This window comes from Fukomys damarensis, unplaced genomic scaffold (genome assembly GCF_012274545.1).
Source record: "Fukomys damarensis isolate Sample0158 unplaced genomic scaffold, DMR_v1.0_HiC HiC_scaffold_17, whole genome shotgun sequence".
Classification (NCBI taxonomy): domain Eukaryota; kingdom Metazoa; phylum Chordata; class Mammalia; order Rodentia; family Bathyergidae; genus Fukomys; species Fukomys damarensis.
In genome coordinates, this window is record NW_022900929.1 from 25,916,544 (window position 1) to 25,925,577 (window position 9,034).

General features: G+C 36.0%; 1 pseudogene; it reads left to right on the forward strand.

Annotated features, from left to right (window-relative positions):
- Positions 1-229: 229 nt before the first annotated feature.
- On the forward strand, positions 230-2,829 carry LOC104862857 (annotated as a pseudogene).
- Positions 2,830-9,034: the final 6,205 nt, after the last annotated feature.

Here is a 9,034-nt window from a genome sequence, read left to right on the forward strand (position 1 = left end):
AACTATTTTTCATCATTTGTTCCTGCTTTTTTCATGTTCTAGTTATGACAGCAGAAACCTTACTTGAAGCAAGCTAGCATTCTTTTGAAAATGTATGTTGGCATCCATTAAGGTTTATTTTAAAGACCCATTCCTCAGTTATTACACTAGATACTCAGCATTTGCACACAGAAGGTCACAAAAGTCCTCTTCAGGACTACTCAGAACAGGAAGACATTATTTGGGAGTGATGTCCATTCAAGAGTAACCAAAAGAAAATTACTCTGATGGTATTAAAGGAAGTGAAGATAAGAATTCAGAAATAGAAATTCAAGGTTCTCAAAACAGTCCAATCAAAAATCAAACTCAAAGGAAGCCGTGAAGTCATTGGTTAAATCTTCCAGTGAAAGTACCATAAATCAGCCTGAGTTGGGAACACGCATGAGTACAAGGTCATCAAAGATAACTTCCAACGATTAAAAACAGCTATTAAATACATTTATAAAAATATGGTAACTGAAAGGTCATTCACAGGAAGTATCAATAAAAAGAAAATCATGCCAGAAAAAATTAGACTAAACCCCTAAAGCAAATGAGTAGCTTAACCAGAGATCATGAAGACTACAGTTAACGGAATGTTCAACAACGTCTTTGCACAATAGAGACCCTCAGGGTCCAGTTGAAGCAGCAAAACAGAGTTGCCAAAACAAGAAAAGAGCATTGTGACAATATTCAAAGTAAATCTCATAAAATTAGAACAAGTAAAAAAACATGTGGAGAGAAAAATACTAGAAATATATAGTCTGATTCTAAAGAGGATGAATCTTCAGTAATTAATGAAGTAATAAATTCTCTAAAAGGAAACAATTAAAAAGCAGAGGATCACATAGCTCACACTTGCAGTTCTCAGTCCATCGAAGGGCCTGAAAAAAATGTCTTCAGAAGACTGCTAGAAAAGAAGAAGCAAACAATCAAAAAAATTCTGAGATTAAAAAGATGGAACGTGGCTACTTCAGTGGTTTCTAAAAAGGATGAGTTAAAGAAGTTAGATCATACACGAATGGGTACTAGCCCCAAATCCAAAAAAGTCCACTGCTTTCAGTGCCAGAAAAGTGTAGAGGAGTTGGAACAAGCAGGAAAGAGCAAATGAGGGAGTATTCTCCAGCTCTGTGAAGAAATGGTTGGTGAAATTGAGTTAGATACTGTAGAGGTAACAAACAAACAAACCAGCCCCCCCCAACAAAACAAAACAAAAAATTCTCAGATAGAAAGTGCATAGGAAGAGATACCCACTGAAATAAAATTGGAAGAGGCGGATATTAGAAGAGAAATACTTCACCAGAAGGAAACAGGGCAGGATTTGCAGTGTAATTGCTTCTTCCCCAGTAGAAAAACAAAGCCTGTGAGATGTGCTCTAACTGGAATAAACAGCCCAACTAAGAAGCACTTCAACTGGACTGAAATTAAACTGTCAAAAAATTTCAACTCTGTACATCAAGAAGTTGGACTTTCAAGTTCACCCCAAATTGGGCTTATTACAAACTGGGTTTTCACCACCAGTTTTAGAAATGCATCATCCGGTGACTCAAAATACATTTTTAGGGACAAAACAACATGATAAAAATGTAACTTGGCAACAGAACAAGATGAAGGACATTGAATACAAAGAAGATAAAATTAATGGTGTTAAAGTTGAGGCTACTCAAACCACAAAGAGGGCAACTACAACTTGTCATTTGGATAATCTGATGGGACCTTCTCCTGACCTCCATCGGATAATCAGGCGAAACCTTCTTCTGACTCAGCACCAAATAAGAATTTCAGCTTATACTTGGAATCCAAGCTGGAAAACAATCTAGTAGAAAACACCACTGCTGTTTTACCTCTGCTCAGTCAAGCAAAAATTGATACAAGGAGAAAGAAACTTTCCAGGTTCAGTTCCCAAACAGCACAATGCACCCAATAATCGAATATCTATGGACAGTGATAACAGGGAAAATCATTCTTGGCTTAAATGTAGTTCCCATCTGGAGATAACAATTCCAAAAGATTTGCAACTAAAAGAAGCAGAGAAAGCTGATGAAAAACAGTTAGTCATAGATGCTGAAAAAAAAAAAAAAAAAAAAAAAAATTGGAGCAGTGTCCTGTAATGTTTGTGGAATGTTTTACACAGCTTCAGATCCAGAAGATGAAACCCAACACCTGCTTTTTCACAACCAGTGTATAAGTGCTGTAAAATATGTGGGCTGGAAAGAAATAAAGAATTCTGGCTGAATACCCTGATGGCAGGATACTAATGGTTCTTCCTGAAGACCCAAAGTATGCTCTGAAAAAGGCTGACAAGGTTAGAAAGATGGTTGATAATGATTTAGGCTTCTAGTGGGCTCAGCTAATGTGCTATTCCAGAACTAAAACACTTCTCTTCATTTCTAATCATAAAAAAGTAGTCGGCTGCTTAATTGCAGAAGATAATGCAATGGGGCTACAGAGTCATAGATGAGAAACTTCCAGTTATCAGGTCAGGAGAAGGAAAAGTTAGATCTGAAAGGCAAAAAGCTTGGCTCCAGCTGAACTTTGCCAGAGCCTGCAATATGTGGGATCTGCTGGATGTGGGTGTGCAGCATGATATGCCGGCAGAAGACAGGATCTTGCATGATCAGATGCTTGAGGAGTAACTTTGTATGTGACTCATACTTGAGTAAAGAAGAAATTGCTTTTTCAGGTCCCTCTCCTGATGGAAAACTGCTTTCAGCACAGTACTGTGTCAGGGGGTAGTTTTTGGTATATAACTTTATTAATGGACAGAATACCAAACAAATCTTGCCGCCAGTACTAGAAGACATCTATTGAAGAGAATGAATTGCTTTCTGACTTTAACCAGGAACTAGGACCATTTTTATTACAATGAACTCAGAACTGGCAACAACCATGTGGTTGTTTTGTTTTTGTAAAATTGAAAACAATGCAATAATAGCTTATTGTTTTTTAAAGAAGGTATTATCTTTTACAGACATTTATGATTGCTGTAGTTTATAGTTCTTTACATGTTTACATGCAGCAAATGATTTGTTCATAGTGGACTGAAAACTAATGCAAGAACTATGGTCTTGGTGAGAAGTATATTTTGAAGTTCTTAATATGGAAATATACCAGTGCAGCTTGGTACTGTACTTTTTATATTGATCTGGTGATTCCAGTTATAGGCTTAAAGATTGTATTTTTGCAGAGTGGAAACCAATGCTTTTGAGTTACTATTGAAGGATGTTGCAGTGTTATGTGTTTAGGAATTTGAAGCCAAGATTCTTGAAAGGTCTGAAGTATACTTTGAAGAAACTCCTTCAGAAAAGGAAAGTTGTAAGCAGGAGGAGAATTTGGATAGTGAGCTTTTTCTTCCACTCCTCTTTCCTGTACTTCATGGCAGAAAGACAAGGAAGGGGATGGAGAATTGAGGCTTTCCTTCATGGAGAACTATAGATGACTAGAATTATAAAGAGTGCCCTCTGAATTCATAGTTTTATTATGGTTTCATTTTTAAATTTTTGTTTTTAACTAAATGACAGCTTGGCACACACACACAAAAAAAGAAAAAAAAATAGGTGTAGCAATGACTTCCTAACCAGGGCCCAGTAGCTCAGAAAATAATTGTAACAATCAACAAATGCAATTGCATCAAATTTCAATGTTTCTACACAGCAAAGGAAACAACTGGGTGAAGAGACAGCCTATGGAATGGGAGAAATTCTTTAATGGGTACTCTTCCAACAGGGAATACTATGCAGAATATAGAAAGAACTCAAAAACTTATCTTTAGAGCAACAAATAATCCAATCAAACATGAGCAAATGCCCTGAACAGATACTTCATAAAAGAAGAAATATTAATCACCAATACTTACATGAAAAATTGTTCAACATCTCTAGCCATCAGGGAAATGCAAATCAAAACTACATTCCCCAGTAGGAATGGCTATCATCAAAACAAAACAAGACAAAAACCAGTGCTGGGTATGATAGTGCATGCCTGCAATCCCAAAATTCAGGAGGCTGAGGTAGGAGGAGCACCTTGAGTTTGAGGCCAGCCTGGGCTACATAGTGAATTTAAGGCCAGCCTGAGTGACATAGTGAGATCCTGTTTCAAAAATAAAACAAATAAATAAATAATAAAAAAGCAGCAACAACAAAGAAGTAGGACTGGCAAGGATATGGAGAAAAAGGAATTCTTATACATGTGTGTTGGTGAGCATGTAAATTAATACAGTCACTGTGAGAATCAGTATGGAGTTTCAATAAACTTAAAATAGATCTACCATATGATTCAGCTACATGACTCAGCGGTGAGCAATTAAAGTCAGCATACTATAGAGATAACTTCATACCGGTGTTTTCTATGGGACAACTCACAATATGCACATTATGAGTTCAGGCTAGATACCCATCAATGGATGACTGGATAAAGAAAATGTGGTGTATATAGATAATGCAGCATTATTTGACCAAAGAGAAAAACAAAATCACGTCAATTGCAGAAAAATGGATGGAACTGAAAATAATCATAAATGAAATATGCCAGTTCAGAAAGGTAAGCATCATGTTTTCCCTCATATGTAGAATCTTAGGTAAAAAGGTGACATGAAAGTAGAAGGGGCCGGGGATTTAGCTCAGTGGTTCTGCTGCCTGCCTCACAAGCACAAAGTTCTGAGTTCGATCCCCAGTACCAAAAATAAAGTAAGTAGAAGGGAAAATGGAGACTGTTAGATAGGAGGAATGGGACTCTGGAAAGGAAAAGCAGGTATAAGGGAGGGTAATGGGGATGGATATTATCAAAATATAAGCTTATGTGAAAATGCCACAATCAAACTGAAACAGCCTTCTATATATTTGATGACTATAGCTAAGGATTGCTATGATTTGAACCTCACATGGCCCCTAAAGGCTCATGTGTTGAAAGCTTGGTCCCCAGTTCACGGCGCTATTGAGAAGTGGAGAAACCACTGGTGGGTGGGGACCAGTGGAAGCACACTAGGCTTCTGGGCATGTGTTCTGGAGGAGCCAGAGCCTTCTTTTTCTCTCTCTCTCTGCTTCCTGGACTTCATGAGGTGAGCATCTTCTCTTCACTCACAGTCCCTGCCATGATGTTCTGCTTTACTGGAGCCCTAAAGCAATGGAGTCAGTTGACAATAAACTTAGACTCAGAATCCATGAGCCAAAATAAACTTTGTCACCTTTTAGGTATTTTGCCACAGTGCTGTGAGGCTAACACTAACACAATGGACTGTTTGTTTCAAAGCAACTGAAAAAAAATTTTTTTTAATTTTTTTATCACATCAAATAATAAATATTTCACTAGATAGATATGCTTACATTGACTTGAACATTACACAAAATGTATGTGTATTAAATATCATGTGACAACCCATGAATGTGTAGAATTTCATAACAGTTAAAATAAACAAGAAATAATGGCCAAAAATGTCCCACATTAAAGAAAAGAAATAAACCTTCAGATTCAAGATGGGGACCAAAGCCCCAGTAACAAAAGGTCAAAGAAACATAAACTCAAATATAAGTAAAGAAGATGAGAAAATATTGAGACTTGTACGAGAGAAATGACATCTCATTTATATCAAAACCATTCCAAAGACAGCAGATTTCCTTATCTGAAACTAGAAGAAAGTGGTACTACCTTCTGGGGTGGGGAAGGGGAAGAATTCAGGATAGTAAGCCAGAGAAAATATCACTCAGTAACAAGGCAAATAAGACATTTTAGAGAATGGAAAATGAGCAGGAATCTTTAACAGTAAAGAAATGATCATAGAGAAGGGGTCTTAGAAAATTAGGAAATAAGAAATAATGTTAAAAAGAACAAAAATGTCAATAAATCCAATGTTTCCATTTCACTTTTACTCTCTTAATTTATGCTTGGCAGTTGAAGAAAAAAATATATACCACTGATGTAGCATTTAATGTGTGTAGCAGCAATATTTAAAACATAAACACTGTAGGGTGGTGTGGTACAAAAGAAAGTTATGGTTTCTACACTTTACCGAAACTGATGAAAGGGAAACACCATTAGATCATAATAAATTGGGGCTATAAAATTAAATACTTTCAGAAACCACTAAAGCCATGCAAAGATGAACATTCAAACACAGTACAGATGAAGAAATGGAGACAGAGCTCTGAGCTCTACTTCTAGGCTTGACGCATACGTCTCCAAAACTCACAAAGTGATCAGTTTAAACATTTTAACTGGCTGGTTCCTTTAATAGGGCGGGAAATAAGTGGCTTTAAATTTTCATTACCAAGAAACTTTACAAGTATGTTTCAAAGTTGTCATTATTTAAAATTATGTGCAGATCAGAACGCTTAGGTTTTGTGCATTCATTTTAGTTGCCAGAAGTCTAAGTGTGATGCAACCCATCTTCAGGACAAATCTGTCCTGATTCAGCAGGGTGTGTCCTTCATGAAGCACATCCCACTGTTTCTTCAAATAGTGCTTCATGATTGGAAACTATATCTATAGAGAGTATCCTGCAATTTTCTTTGTCTTAGGGTTTTCTGTATTTACATATGAGGAAGCAAAAGACCAGAAAAGATGCAGAAGAAAAGAGCTTATATTTTTATTGGTAGTGTCTAGCAAGGACAAAACTCATTTGTGAGTATACTGCATTTTCATGAAAGTCCTTTACATATCACTGTTGCAGGCTATTGTTTGATAAAAACAGCACTTAAAAATCTTTTTAAGTACTTAAATAAAAATTTTAAAATTCTTCCTAATAAAACTATCCAAAAGAAAATTTACTCTTCCTCTTATGCCAAAACAAGGATCATGGGTGTACTTTTAAGAAACAATAGAAGCACTCCCATTAGGCAAAGAAAAGAAATTGATGTTTGAAATTACAAGGTCTTCAATTTCTCTGAAATTTCATTTATATTTATTGCTTTGCTTTGTGAAATTTATTTTTGTTCAGTTGATATTCTTAATGTGGCTGCAAATTGTGCTTTTCTTTTAGATTAATTTCCAATTTTTATTGCTTCTCAGGAAATAGTGTTTACTTCACACTCATTTAGCAAAATTTGTTGAAGCTTTGTTTTTAACTGAATTACAGGTTATTTTGGATTTTATAAATACATAATTATAATGACTAAAATTGATGAATATTATTTCATCACTGAAAATTTTGTTTTCCTTCATTATTTTTCCTGTCTTACCATACAGGAAATGTGTTCCAGAATAGTCTTGTCTTCTGACCTACTCAAAGGAAAAATTTAAATATATTTTACATTACATGCAATATTTACTGTATGTGTTTATAGGTACACTTATCAGGCAAATAATTTTCCAGTAATTATGAAGAGTTTTTCTAATTAAAAATGAGTGTTAAATTATATCAGCTGCTTTCTATGTGTCAGATGAGATAGTATTTTGTTTCCTAGTTTGCTATTTTGGCAAACTGTACGGTTTTATTTTATAGCCTTAAAGTAACCTTGCTTTCAGTAAATAAATATGACTTGTTTGCTCTGGGTTATTCTTTGTAACAAGAAATTAGTATTTTGTGACTTTAAAATTTTTTATTAGTACTTGTTTGCAGTACATGGTGACTATAATTTCTCACAGGGAGTTGGCACATGTACAGAACACATCTTAATTTTTTCACATCCCTTTCCCTGCCCTTCCACCTCTCCTTTATTTTTAAAATATGTATATATTCTCTCTGTACTCATAAACAAATTACCTATAGCTGGTCTCTTCCTATCTTTTGCATTTTTGATTTCAAAAATCATGTTTATATTACAAAGTGTTTGAACATGCTTCCATATTTTTTCTACCTAGGGAAGAATTTCAGATTATTATTATTTTTCCTTTAAATATATGTAAATTTTGCTAGTCAAGCCAGTGAGGTGTAGCTTTTGATTAGAAAATATTCTAACTAATGAGCAAGTACTCTTTCTTGTTGTGTCATAGTGTAATAATTGCATTTTTAGTCAACTTTTCTACTTCATTTAAATGTTTCAATGATTGTTTTCTATTTGCTCATGATTGATTATTTCAGTTTCTAGAGTAGTTTTAGTGTTTATCTCCCCCACAATGGTATATTTTTTTCTCTCCTTTCTTGATCAAACTGCCCAAGTAATATTAATATATTATTCTATGAAAGAACAAGCCTTTTGTTGTACTGACCATCTGTACTGTTAGTTTTTATTTCAGTGATCTTTATTCTTATGTTAATCATTTTTTGTCCTTTTGCTTTCATTCAATACAGTAGTTTTTGCTGATTCACAGTATTTCTAATTTCTACTTTGGCATCTTAATTTACCTGTGTGAGATTTAAGAGTATATTTCTTAACTTACAAACCTAACCTTGGTTTTTTATTATGAATTTATGGCTAACATGTGCAACTCTACCCGTCCCCAGCTTCTGCTGTGCTTGCAGAATAAGGCTTCTGACAAGGTTCCTCAAACTGATGGTTTCAAGAAACCCTTCGATTTGGTGGCGGCCCTGTTTGCTTCATTTCTTTGCTTTTTCCTGCCTATAAGAAGGAAGTGGGAAGGACCAGTCAAATATTAAGGCGTACAGGACAGAAAGCTGCAAGGAACCCTCAAACAGCAGGCAGCCAGGGAGAACGCTACATGTTGTGGCATCATGTAGTCAACACTCGATAAACCTCTGCACACACGGTTCTTGGAGAAAAGATGAACCGCTTTTGTGACAGCACAACATTTCCATCAGAGGTGGGCAGTGCATTCCTGACAGATGCAGAAGCTGCGCGTCTTCTATCAAGAATCACAGCCCACTCCTGTGGGTCTGCAGCCGGTGCCCCTCATTGCTCTAAGTCACGTGTCCTCCTTCTTTTAACAACCCAGAAGACAGGAAGCAGAAGGCTGACTCAGACTGCCCCGGGTTTACTTGGGAACGGGAGAGGAGGTCTGAAGCTGACTCCATTTACAGGAACCTGGAGCAAGTGTCTTGTCCAGGAATAAGAAGTTTGTGTGCCCAGCTTTGGAGTGGGGGGCATCTTTTACAGAAAACACATACTGGCTGGTGACCCAAGAA